An 11,868-nucleotide genomic window follows, 5' to 3' on the forward strand; every position below is an offset into this window, starting at 1 on the left:
CGAGGGCAGCAAACAGTAAACTGAGAAGGTGTGATTTATTACATGGGGATGAGAGAGGGGTCTCGGAGACCACTGCAGGGCAGGGGAGGTGGGAGAGGAAAGGGGCAGTTCTAAATGCAGGCGCTGACAGGATTGGGGCAGACCTTGCCCTGGGCCAGGCTGGTTGCTTCAACACAACTGTCCTCGCCCAGGGCCATCCTGCTCCCGCCTCACCCAGTTCTTCCGTGATGTGTGGGGAAAATCTGTGGTTGTCACAAGTGGGGGGGAGGGGCCCCTGGAATCAAATGGGTGCGGCCAGGGATGCTGCTAAACCCCACACAGTGCCCAGGAGGGGCCCTCAGCAGAGGGTGACCCGCCCCGAATAACCCCAGTGCCGCGGGGGAGGCCCTGCACTAATATGATTCAGACCCGCTGGTGCCCCCACCCAGCTTCCTGCACAGGCAGGGACTCTAACCGGGTCACCTCTGTATCCCGAGGTGACCTAGAGTGGGGCAGCCAGGAGGGCTGAAATGAGTATCGGGGGTGAAATGACAAATCTCTGTGCCTACTCTCCCCGCCGCACCCCAGGGGCGATGGCCTCTATCTCCTCCCTGTGCAGGTAGCTTTTCCCTGAGCCATTTCTTCTTGTCAAGGTCCCTGTCGCAGGTTGGGTTCCCCGAAGATGACGTTGAGAGCAAGGATTGGAGTGCAGGTGGTTGATGTGAGACGTGCAGGAACAGATACAGCTGCCATAGGGTCCCGCAATTCCACTCCTGGGCATAGATCCGGAGAAAACTCTAATTCAAAACTATACATACACCCCTGGAATTTCCCTGGTGGTCCAGTGGTTAAGACTCTGTGCTTCCAGTGCCGGGGGCATGGGTTCCATCTCTGGTCAGGGAACTAAGATCTCACATGCCGTGTGACAATAAAAGAAGAAAGAAAGAAAAAAGAAAGAGAGAAACAGAGAAACAGAGAGAGACAAAGAAAGAAAGAGAGAAAGAGAGAGAAAGAAAGAAAGGAAGAAAGAAAGAAAGAAGAAAGAAAGAAAAGATACATGCACCCCAATGTTCATTGCAGCACTATTTACAATAGCCAAGACATGGAAGTTGCCTAAATGTCCACTGATGGATGAATGGATAAAGAAGATGTGGTACATATATACAGTGGAATATTATTCAGCCATAAAAAGAATGAAATAATGCTATTTGCAGCAACGTGGATGGACCTAGAGATTATCATACTAGGTGAAGTAAGTCAGAAGAGAAAGACAAATATCATATGATCTCACTTATATGTGAAATCTAAAATACGACACAAATGAACTCGTCTATGAAACAAAAACAGACTCACAGACATAGAGAACAGACTTGTGGTTGCCAAGGGGGAGAAACAGTGAGGGAGGGTTGGATTGGGAGTTTGGGGTTAGCAGATGCAAACTATTAAATATAGGATGGATAAACTACAACGTCCTACTGTCTAGCACAGGGAACTATATTCAATATCCTGTGATAAGCCATAATGGAAAAGAAAAAAGTTTTATTTATAGGTTCCATCCCGAACTGAGCTGGCCCATCCCCTCCCATGGTTCTAAGTGCAGCCCGAGGCTGCAGACTTCCCACCGTGGTCTTCAGCTCCAGAGCAAGCCACCTGCAAACCACCCACATCTTCCCAGGGGCTGGCAACTCTCCTTTGCTACTGATTCCAAGACACATCCAGATAGCAAAAAATGTGACCATGAAAAGAAACTCAGGCATGTTCAAATCAGGGAAATAACATTCTTATTTCTGTTCAGTACTCGCTTAATTTTAGAATAGCTTAGAGTTACAAAAAAGTTGCAAAGATCTGTACAGAGTGTACAGAGTGCCGTGGACCCTGACCCAGTATCCCTATTTCCAACACGTTAGTACGTTAGTACGACATGTTTATCCAACTAAGGAACCAAGATGGATACATTGTTATTAACTAAAGTCCACACTTGATTAGAATTTCCCTAGTTTTCCCCTAACATCCTTTTTCTGTCCCAGTCTCCTCTGGGCTGTGACATTTCTCAGACGTCCCTGGGTTTTGATACCTTGAAAGTTTTGAGGAGGACTGGTCAGGTATTTTGTCCCTCAATTTGTTTGTCTGTTCGTTTTCTGATTGTTTTCTTATGGTTGGTCTGGAGTTATGGGGTTTGGGGTGGAAGATCCAGACAGAGATAAAAATGCCATTCTCCTCAGGTCACATCAAGGATACACACCATCAACGGGACTTATGACAAACGATTTTACCCTTGATCACATGGCCAGTATCGTCTTTTTTTTTTTTTTGCTGCGTTGGGTCTTCGTTGCGTGCGGACTTCTGTAGTTGTGGCACGGGGGCTCAGTAGTTCTGGCTCCCAGGATCTAGAGCGCAGGCTCAGTAGTTGTGGCCCACGGGCTTAGTTGATCTGCGGCACCTGGGATCTTCCCGGACCAGGGCTTGAACCTGTGTCCCCTGCATTGGCAGGCGGATTCTTTTCTTTTCTTTTTTTCTTTTGCAACCAAAACTTTAATCCCAAGGATTCTCACAAAACATATTACAAATGACAGCATGAAAAAAAAATTGCACAGTAACTCAAAGTTCAGCTCTACAATATACTCTTAATCTGGCAGGACATTGGTATCCTGATCATCTCAAATTTCCAAAAAATATTACAAAGAGCTATGTATTCATGTACAGCAATCACAGAGGGGACTTATGACCTAACTCAAAGGTAAACCAACTTCCTTGAAACTTCTTAGATTCTAAACTCCCTGGACAACCTCTTGTCCAGTGTGAAGACTAGTGGAATTTCTAAACCTCTAATCTAGGGTAAGGGTGCGGCTTTCATTTTTACCTGCTGGCTTGTGTTCACAGCACCTTTTAAAGACTGCTTGCTTAACTACATCTGCATACCATATCCCAGCTACAGAAAGTCTTTTCAATGTTTCCATAATAGTAAACATCACACTTTAGGTGGGCAGGAGTTAGAGTTTTATTATCAGTCTAGGCAAGACCAAAAATTCAAAGCAAATTCAATTTTGCTTAAGGGAACATTGTAAGGTAACAATTCTTCACATAACATGCCTCATATGACCCATTTCAAACCAGAGAGATTGACACCTTTATGTGTCACTGGGTCAAGAGACAAACAAATGTGAACAGCTAAAACATTTAAAAAGTGCACCAAGGGTCGCAAGTCTCAAACAAAACTTGAATTTTCTGTACATACTCTTGCCAAATGAAGTTATTGCCTGTACACCACTCCTCTTGCAAAGTGGTCTTCTATTTCCTTTCATTTGGCCTAGATCGGCTAGGAGACGTAGAGAAAGATCGGGACGGCTTGTGATCTCTCTCCTGGGACAGGGATCTCTCTCTTCTCCTAGATCTAGAAAGGGACCTGCTCTGGCTGACGGAGAAGGCTCTCCATCTTGGAGATGTGTGGGAGGTGGAGGACTCCTCCTCCGATAATCATCTCGAGGGCGACGACCCCAAGAAGGAGGCGGTTACGATTTCGACTTCTCTTTTCCCCATTCGACAGGTCCACTCTTACTCGGCAGCCACCTAGCGTCCTTCCATCTAGTTCTCGGACAGCATCGGCTGCATCTCGGGGATCTTCACGTTCAACAGGAGCGAAGCCGGGAGGGTTTTTAGCAACCCACACACTTCCATAAGAGTGTCCATAATAGCCTAAAGCTCGTTCCGATTCAGCCTTGTTACCACTGTTTCCAAGATTCCCTACATAAACTTGACAGTCCAACAGACAGGAATCACGATGCAAGACCCTCGTGGCTCCTGGGTTTCACGGGCCACAGGGTGGTCCCGGGCCTCTAGAATCTGGCAGCTGAATCTGCTCGCGTAAGTTGTCCTGTGGGGATGCTTTTCCCCCTGTGTGTCCAGCCCGGGGCCCTGCTGTCTTGGCCCGTCCTCCCGGGTGAGAAGGTGAACCCCAGCTCCCTGGAGCAGACACTCAGTGCCCTGGTGATCGGACTCATGGCTGACGGGGCTGGAGCGGCGGCTGGACATGTGTGGCCAGCCTGGTGGTGTTTGGCCCCGTCTGCAGTTCCCGTTCCAGCTGAGAAAGAGCCTCCCTGTGCTATTTTCTACTGCTTGTGTAAGGATCCCCGGTGTCATTTGACAGAAACGTAGATGGTGTGTTCTTTCTCTCTTTTCTCCCTGCTTCCTCTCCTCCCTCTCTGCCTCCCTCTCTCCCTGTCCCTCTTTCCCTGTTCTGCTCTCCCTCTACCTCTTTCCCTCTCCCTCTCTCTCTCCATCTGACTCTCCCTCTCCCCCCCTCTCTCCCTCTCCCTCCCTCTCCCCCTCTCTCTTTCCTCTCCCTCTCTCCCTCTTCCCTCTCGCTCTCCCTCTCCCTCCTCCCTCTGCCTCTCCCTCTTCCCTCTCCCTCTCTCCCTCTGCCTCTTTCCTCTCCCTGTTTCCTCTCCCCGTTTCCTCTCCCTGTTTCCTCTCTGTTTCCTCTCCCTCTTCCCTTTCCTCTCTCCCTCTCCCTCTCTCCCTCCCTCTCTCCCTGTGCCTGTTTCCCTGTCCTTGTTTCCTTGTTCCGCTGTGCCTCTGCCTCTTTCCCTCTCCCTCCCTCCCTCTCCCTCTCCCTCCACCTCCTTCCCTCTCTGGAGAGGGAAGGAGGTGGAGGGAGAGGGAGAGAGAGCAGGAGAGGGAGGGGGAGAGGGAGAGAAAGGGGGGAGAGGGAGAGAGGGATAGAGGGAGGGAGGGAAAGACATCTCTCCCTTCCTCCCTCTATCCCTCTCTCCCTCCCTCTCTCCCTCTCCCTCCCTCTCTCCCGCTCCCTCCCCCCTCCCTCTCCCTCTAACTTTCCCTCTCCCTCCATCTCTCCATCTCCCTCACTCCCTCCCAGAGAGGGAGAGATGAGATGGAGGGAGAGGCAGAGACAAGGGAGAGGGAGAGAGGGAGAGGGAGAGGGAGGGGGAAGAGAGGGAGAGAGAGAGATGTCTCTTCCTCCCTCCCTCTCCCTCTCTCCTCCTTCTCTCTCTCTCTCCCTCACCCTCTCTCCCTCTCCCTCCCTCCATCACTTTCCCTCCTTCTCACTCTCCCTCCCTCTCCCTCTCCCTCTCTCCCTCCCAGAGAGGGAGAGACAGAGGGAGAGGGAGAGGGAGGAGAGAGGGACACGGAGAGGGAGGGAGGGAGACAGAGAGGGAAGCAGGCACCCTCTCTCCTTCTCCCACTCCCTACATCCTTCTCCGACTCCCCCTCTCCTTCGCTCCCTCCCTCTCCTCTCCCTCCGTCTCTCCCTCTCCTTCCCTCCCTCTAGGAGAGGAAGAGGAAGGGAGGGAGAGGGAGAGAGGGAGGGGGAGGGAGAGGGAGAGAAGTCTCGACCTCCTTCCCTCTCCCTCCCTCGCCCTTTCCCTTCCTCTCTCCCTCTCCCTCCCTCCCTCTCCCTCTCTCTGTCTCTCCCTCTCCCTCCGTCTCTCCCTCTCCCTCACTCCCTCCCAGAGAGGGAGAGATGGAGGAAGAGGCAGAGACGAGGGAGAGGGAGAGAAGGAGAGGGACAGATGGAGGGAGAGGGAGAGGGAGGAAGAGGGAGAGAGGGAGATGGAGAGGGAGGGTGGAGAGAGGGAGAGAAGAAGGAGAGAGGGAAAGGGAGGGAGGAAGAGACCTCTCTCCCTCTCTCCCCCCTCCCTCTCCCTCTCCCTCTCTCCCTCTCCCTTGTCTCTGCCTCTTCCTCCGTTTCTCCATCTCTGGGAGAGAGTGAGGGAGATGGAGAGATGGAGGGAGAGGGAGAGTTGGAGGGAGAGGGAGAGGGAGGAGAGGGAGGAGAGGGAGGGAGGGAGAGGGAGAAAGGGAGGGAGAGAGGGATAGACGGAGGGAGCGAAAGATGTCTCTCCCTCTCTCCCTCTATCCCTCTCCCTTCCTCCCTCTCCTCCCTTTCCCTCTCCCTCCGTCTCTCCATCTCCCTCACTCCCTCCCAGAGAGGGAGAGATGGAGGGAGAGGCAGAGACAAGGGAGAGGCAGAGACAAGGGAGAGGGAGAGAGGGAGAGGAAGAAGGAGGGGGGAGAGAGGGAGAGAGAGAGAGGTCTTTTCCTCCCTCCCTCTCCCTCTCTCCTCCTTCTCTCCCTCTCTCCCTCATCCTCTCTCCCTCTCCCTCCCTCCATCACTTTCCCTCCTTCTCACTCTCCCTCCCTCTCCCTCTCCCTCTCTCCCTCCCAGAGAGGGAGAGACAGAGGGAGAGGGAGAGGGGGACGGGGAAAGAGAGACAGGGATGGAGGGAGGGAGAGAGGGAGGCAGAGAGGGACAGGGGTGGAGGGAGGGAGAGAGGGAGGCAGAGAGGGACAGGGAGAGAGGGAGAGGGAGAGAGGGACAGGGAAAGAGAGACAGGGATGGAGGGAGGGAGAGAGGGACAGGGCAAGAGGGACAGGGAGAGAGGGAGGGAGAGAGGCAGAGGGAGAGATGGAGGGAGAGGGAGAGTGAGAGGCAGGGAGGTAGAGGGAGGGAGGGAGAGAGACAGGGAGACAGAGAGGGAGACAGGGAGAAGGGCTGATGGGGGCTCCCTCCCCCTCCCATCCTCTCCCCACTGCTTTCTCTTTTTTCTGCTTCAACAAACACCAGGCGCCTTTTAGATCAGCCCTGAAGTCAACGTTGATGCTTGGACGGCCTGACCTCCCTGCTGCCTTCCAGCCCAGGACCACAGCTGGGAGATGAAGTCTGCGGGGCCCTGGGCGGCGGAGGCGGGCTGCACAGACAACTCCTCTGACGCCCAATCTCTCCTCCTTTACGAGGCAGCCGCCAGCTCCCCTCCCTGACTCCCCAACATTTGGGGCTTTTTTAATATGTGTCGATAATGCCATGAGCTACCATTTAACTTTTCCACGAGGACCCATCTCCCGAAATGCAGTGGTTTTCAGCCTTGGCTGCACTAGACAACCCCCAGGGAACGGAGAGACCTCTGTACCTCCCTCTCTCTCCCTCTCCCTCCGTATCTCCTTCTGGCTCTCTCCCTCTCCCTCTCCCTCTCCCGCTCCCTCTCCCTCTGGGGTGATGCCAGATGAGCTCAGATTCGCAGATGTTCCCCCCATCCCCTCTCTGTGCCTTGCGTGGGGCCTGGGCCTTCTCACTGTGGGCCGGCTACGGCCTTGACATTCAGACATCGGTTCCTGCAAGGACACTTGCGTTTGGTCCATACCGCGTGTGGCTGCAGCCTGTGCTTCTCCCTTTCAGCATCTTCAGTAGATGGGGGCTGTGCATGAGCCCTTCATCTTCCCCGCAGACACCACTGGTGCTTGCTCGGCCTCGCGGGTGATGCGGGGGGCACGGGGGACAGTCTTGTGTCCCCACCTTCTTGGGCTGCAGACAGGCCACGTTGGTCCTGTGGTGACTGGGGGCTCCCAGGAGAACCCCACCGCAGAGCCGGAGAGGTGGCCCCAGAGAAGGTGGCGTACGCCTGGGGCCGGGCCTCACCAGCCAGCCCTGGGCCACCTGCAGCAACAGGCCTCTCGCCGTCCAGGGTCTGGGTGTTCGGGCGCCGTGGGGATGAGCTGCTGTCTGCATGGCAGCCGAGTTTGTATTGTTGAGCCCGGGGAGGCCCCTGGGTGGCTCCTGGAGAGCCTGGTCGCATTTCTTCCTGCCCTTGGCTTTAGAGCTCATCACGGTTCACGCCGTTTCTGGTTCCAAAAGGACCTGTGTTCATAAAGACCACGTGTTAGGACAGCACCAAAGTGTCTAGAAATCCGGGCCAGGAGGAGGAGGGAGGGGGACTGGCTGTGCCCGCCAGTGGCCTGAGAGCCCTGGCTGCCCGCAGAGACCTGGCCCGGGGCTCGTGGGGAGGGCGTAGCCCACGGTCCCCAGCGCTGGCTGTCTCTGGGTTCCAGGAGAACTGCGCGATCCTCGGGGAGCTGGTGAGGCTGCAGGCTAAGAAGTCCCGCCTGCTGGGGTTCAGCACGCGTGCCGACTCCGTGCTGGAGATGAACATGGCCAAGACCAGCCAGCTGGTGAACACTTTCCTAGGTAACCCCGCCTCCCCGAGTCCCAGTGGGGACGGGAGTCAGGCGGACCTTGACTGGACGTGGTGCTGCCTGAGACCCCACTGTGTCAGCCCTTGGGGGTCGCCTTCCCCAACCCTTCATTCTGCCTCGAGGGGCGTGGGGTGGGGGGCGGCTGGGGGGCTGCCACAGGGACATAGCCGAGCCTCTCCCCTCCGCCCACAGATGAGCTGGCCCAGAAGCTGAAGCCCCTCGGGGAGCAGGAGCGGCCGTGATCCTGGATCTAAAGAAGGCCGAGTGCCAGAGGCGGGGCCTGCACTTTGTCGGGCCCATCAACGTCTAGGACCTGCGCTACTACATGAACCAGGGGGAGGAGACGCGCTACCACGTGGACCAGTACCTGCTCAATGAGTCCTTCCCCATGCAGGGGGTCACGCGCGGGCGGCTGGGCATCTCCCAGGAGCTGCTGGGGCTGACCTTAGACCTGGAGAAGGGCGCCAACATGTGTCACGAAGATGTGAGGCTCTACACGGTCCGGGACGTGGCCTCGGGCAAGGTCATCCATCGGCAAGTTCTACCTGGACCTCTACCCTCGGTGCATGCGTGGGGGAACCTGTCGGCCATGGGCCGGGGCTCCTCTGTGGAAGCGGGGCCTCACCCACGTCCCTCTCCAGGGAAGGGAGGTCCGGGCACATGGCCTGCTTTGGCCTGCATCCGGGCTGCCTGCAGCAGGATGGGAGGTGCCAGATTGCCATCGCGGCCATGGTGGCCAACTTCACCAAGCCTATGCCCAACCCGCCCTCCCTGTTGCAGCATGATGAGCTGGAGACCTACTTCCATGAGTTCTGGCAAGCGATGCACCAGCTCCGCTCCCAGAAGGGTGCGGGCGCGGGGCTGCAGGCAGGGGACGGGGAGGGCCCGGGCTCTCCCGTGGTCCTCAGGCAGGCCCTCGCCACGGGATTCTTCCACTGATGTCACCCCGCACGTGGCGATGCCCTCGGTGTCAGTTTCCTTCATCAAACCCCACTCACTGGGCGCTTACACAACAGAAGTGGATGTCCTCGAGACTCTGGAGGCTGGAAGCCCCAGATCAAGGAGTCAGGACTGATTACCTGCATGTTAAATACATGTATTCAAGAGTTGCCTTCAAAAAAGACAAACGACAAGAAAGGCACGTTGCCTGCGACTGGTGACAGCCGGTGATGAGAACCAGAGGGTAGGCTCTGGGGCCGGGAGCGCCGCGCCCTGTGAGGCCCTGGGGCTGCTGCCAGTCTCGGTGGAGGCTCAGCAAGTCCCAGTGACTTTCCCACGGGGGGGTCCCCAGATGAGCGTCTGGGTCCGGGACCCAGTGTTCGTTCACTCTTCCTGCGGTCAGCGCTTCGTCCTGAGAGCGATGCTCTCACAGGCTGCACCGGAGCGCGTGGGGACAGTTTACTGAGCTGTGCAACCGTCACTACTGCTCTGTTCTGGAACATTTCCCTCACCCCAAAAATGTCCCTCACGCCCTTAGTTATCATTCCCTCCCCTCCCCTGCTCCTGACAACCAGGAACCCACTCTGACTCTGTGGATCTACCTGTTCTGGATGTTTCCCCTCAGTGGGGTCACACCCTGTGTGTCCTTCTGTGTCTGATTTCTCTCCCTGAGCATCGTGTTCTCAGGGTGCATCCTCGTGGCAGCGAGTGTCAGGGCTTCACACCTTTGCGTGGCTGAGGGCTGGAAAAAAGACAAACGACAAGAAAGGCACGTTGCCTGCCAGTCTGGTGACAGGCGGTGATGAGAACCAGAGGGAAGGCTGTGGGGCCGGGAGCGCCGCGCCCTTTGAAGCCCTGGCGCTGCTGCCAGTCTCGGTGGGGCACGGGCAGCGCCATCCCCCAGGAGCTGCTGGACAAGCTCATCCAGTCCCGGCTGGCCAACCCTGGTGCGGCCGGGCCGAGGGAAAGGAAAGGGGCTCCCGGACCGCCCGGCTGAAAGCACGGCCTGGACACAGTGCCAGCCCCCCGTCTCCTTCCTCCCGCCCTCCAGGCCTCTTCAACCTGTGCCAGATCGTCCTGGCCAAGGTGGACCAGGCCCTGCACACGCAGACGCCCTCGGACCCGGCCCAGGAGAATGCCCGCCTCTGCCAGGAGATCCTCTGGGTCCCAGCTACGCCAGGTAGCCAAGCGCGCGCCGGGCCCACCTTAGCGGTCGGTTGGCAGCTACTGCCCAGGTCAAGAGGATCGTCTGGTGGTGTGTGAAGGGGGACCGACTGACGGGCTTTGGCCGAGGCCCGCTGACCCCTGGCCTCTTCCTGCCTGGGTTCCTGGGCTGGTCCCTCCAGCTGTGGCCCGCGGAGTCCGAGGGTGGGGTGGGCGTATCTGCACATGCTTTCTGGAGAGCCTGGAAGAGGCAGGAGAGGGCTTCATAGTCCGGAAGGAACGCGTCGACGAGGTTTGCCGGTGCGTGTCGGTGCGGAGATGCAGTTCACTCCCTCGTGAGCGCTTTCACCCGCGCTCTCCCCGTGCTGGAGGGCGAGCCCTGACTCATCCCTCGGAGCCTCGGGCAGCTGTCCTTGTAAGAGGCTCAGGGGTGAACCCTCGTGAGCTTCAGCAGAAAGTCGGCAAAGATTGATTTGTGTCCCTCCACTGAGTTGCCCGCAAGGTCCCCGTTTTCTACAAGTGTTGGGCCAATACTCCCTCTAGTGGCGGGGGACTCAGACAGGGCTGCTTTGAGGCCCCCGCTCTGGGGAAGGGGCACGGAGCGGCCAGGGGGCCGGGCAGGAGCCTCTCCCCGTGTGTCCCAGAGACCCACCTGCCTGCGACCTTCGGCCACCTGGCAGGAAGCTACAACGCCCAGTCCTATGGCTACCTGTGCAGCGAGGTGTACTCCACGGACACGTTCCACACACGCTTCAAGCAGGAGGGCGTCCTGAGTGGCAAGGTGAGAGGCCGGCCTGCCGCGCAGACCACCACGGAGGTCCTTGGCCTGGGCCTAGATGCTTGTGCCGCCCCCCTGGGCCTGCCAGGCTCTGAGGGCCCTGCCCTGGACCTCCTGCTCCCCTGCCCTTTGTTGAGTCACAGCAGAGGTGGCCACACCCACACCCTCAGTGAAGGCGGAGCTCCACCCTCCTGCAGCCCCGCCCCCTCTCGGCAGGTTGCCATGGACTACAGAAGCTGCATTCTGAGGCCGGGGGCTCCGAGGATGCCAAGGGCATGGTGAAGCTCTTCCTGGGTTGCGACCCCACGCAGGACGCCTTCCTCCTGAGCAAAGGGCTGCAGGTTGAGGGCTGCAAGCCGCCGGCCTGCTGACGGCACGGGGTTTTGCCCACCCAGGCGGGCCGGGTGCCTTAGCGCCCCGTTGGGGCGGGGGAGGGGCTGCGTGTCCTCCCAGCCCCTGAGTCCCCAGCGGCCGGCCTAGGCCAAAAGTCTCCACCTGGAACTGTCTGGAGAGCCTGGCATCAAGGCTCCCCCTTGTTGCACTAATGCAATGTCTTCCTGGGGAGCTTTCCTGGTAACAAAACGGTTCTTTGAAAACGTAGCCATTAATAAAAAGACTCTACTCCTGGTCTCTGCCTGCCGTCCCTTCCACCACAGGAGTGACATGGGGGCCGTCACACTGGGGGGAGTTCTGAGCTTGGTCGGGGATCAGCCCTGGGGCCGTGGTGACGCGTCTGGGTCACTGGGAGACGGCTGAGCTGTGGGGTGAGTTCAGACGGAGATGGTGCCCCACACCCCGACTGGGCAGGCTCTCCAGTGAGGGGGTGTCAGTTTCCTGCCGGCCTCTTGCCCGTCACTGTTTGGCATCTCGGGGGCTGTGATTGGCTGGACCTGGTTCTGGCGGTGGGCACAGCTGCGGGAAGCCCGGCTGTGGCTGTCCCTGTCCCCGGGTCCTGTCCTCCTGCTCACGGCCGGCCAGCTGGCTCCCTCTGGTCATCGGCAGCTGCTGAAGTCTGGACCACA

At 57.6% G+C, this 11,868-nt stretch overlaps 1 pseudogene across 1 annotated transcript; it reads left to right on the forward strand.

Annotated features, from left to right (window-relative positions):
- The first annotated feature begins 7,183 nt into the window (after positions 1–7,183).
- Positions 7,184–11,463, forward strand: LOC309657040 (thimet oligopeptidase-like; annotated as a pseudogene). The gene is made up of 7 exons: positions 7,184–7,510; positions 7,657–7,957; positions 8,158–8,527; positions 8,607–8,865; positions 9,776–9,851; positions 9,956–10,084; positions 10,713–11,463. The product of its transcript is annotated as a thimet oligopeptidase-like (transcript).
- Positions 11,464–11,868: the final 405 nt, after the last annotated feature.

Source organism: Balaenoptera physalus, assembly GCF_965194825.1.
Source record: "Balaenoptera physalus genome assembly, chromosome: 3".
Lineage (NCBI taxonomy): Eukaryota > Metazoa > Chordata > Mammalia > Artiodactyla > Balaenopteridae > Balaenoptera > Balaenoptera physalus.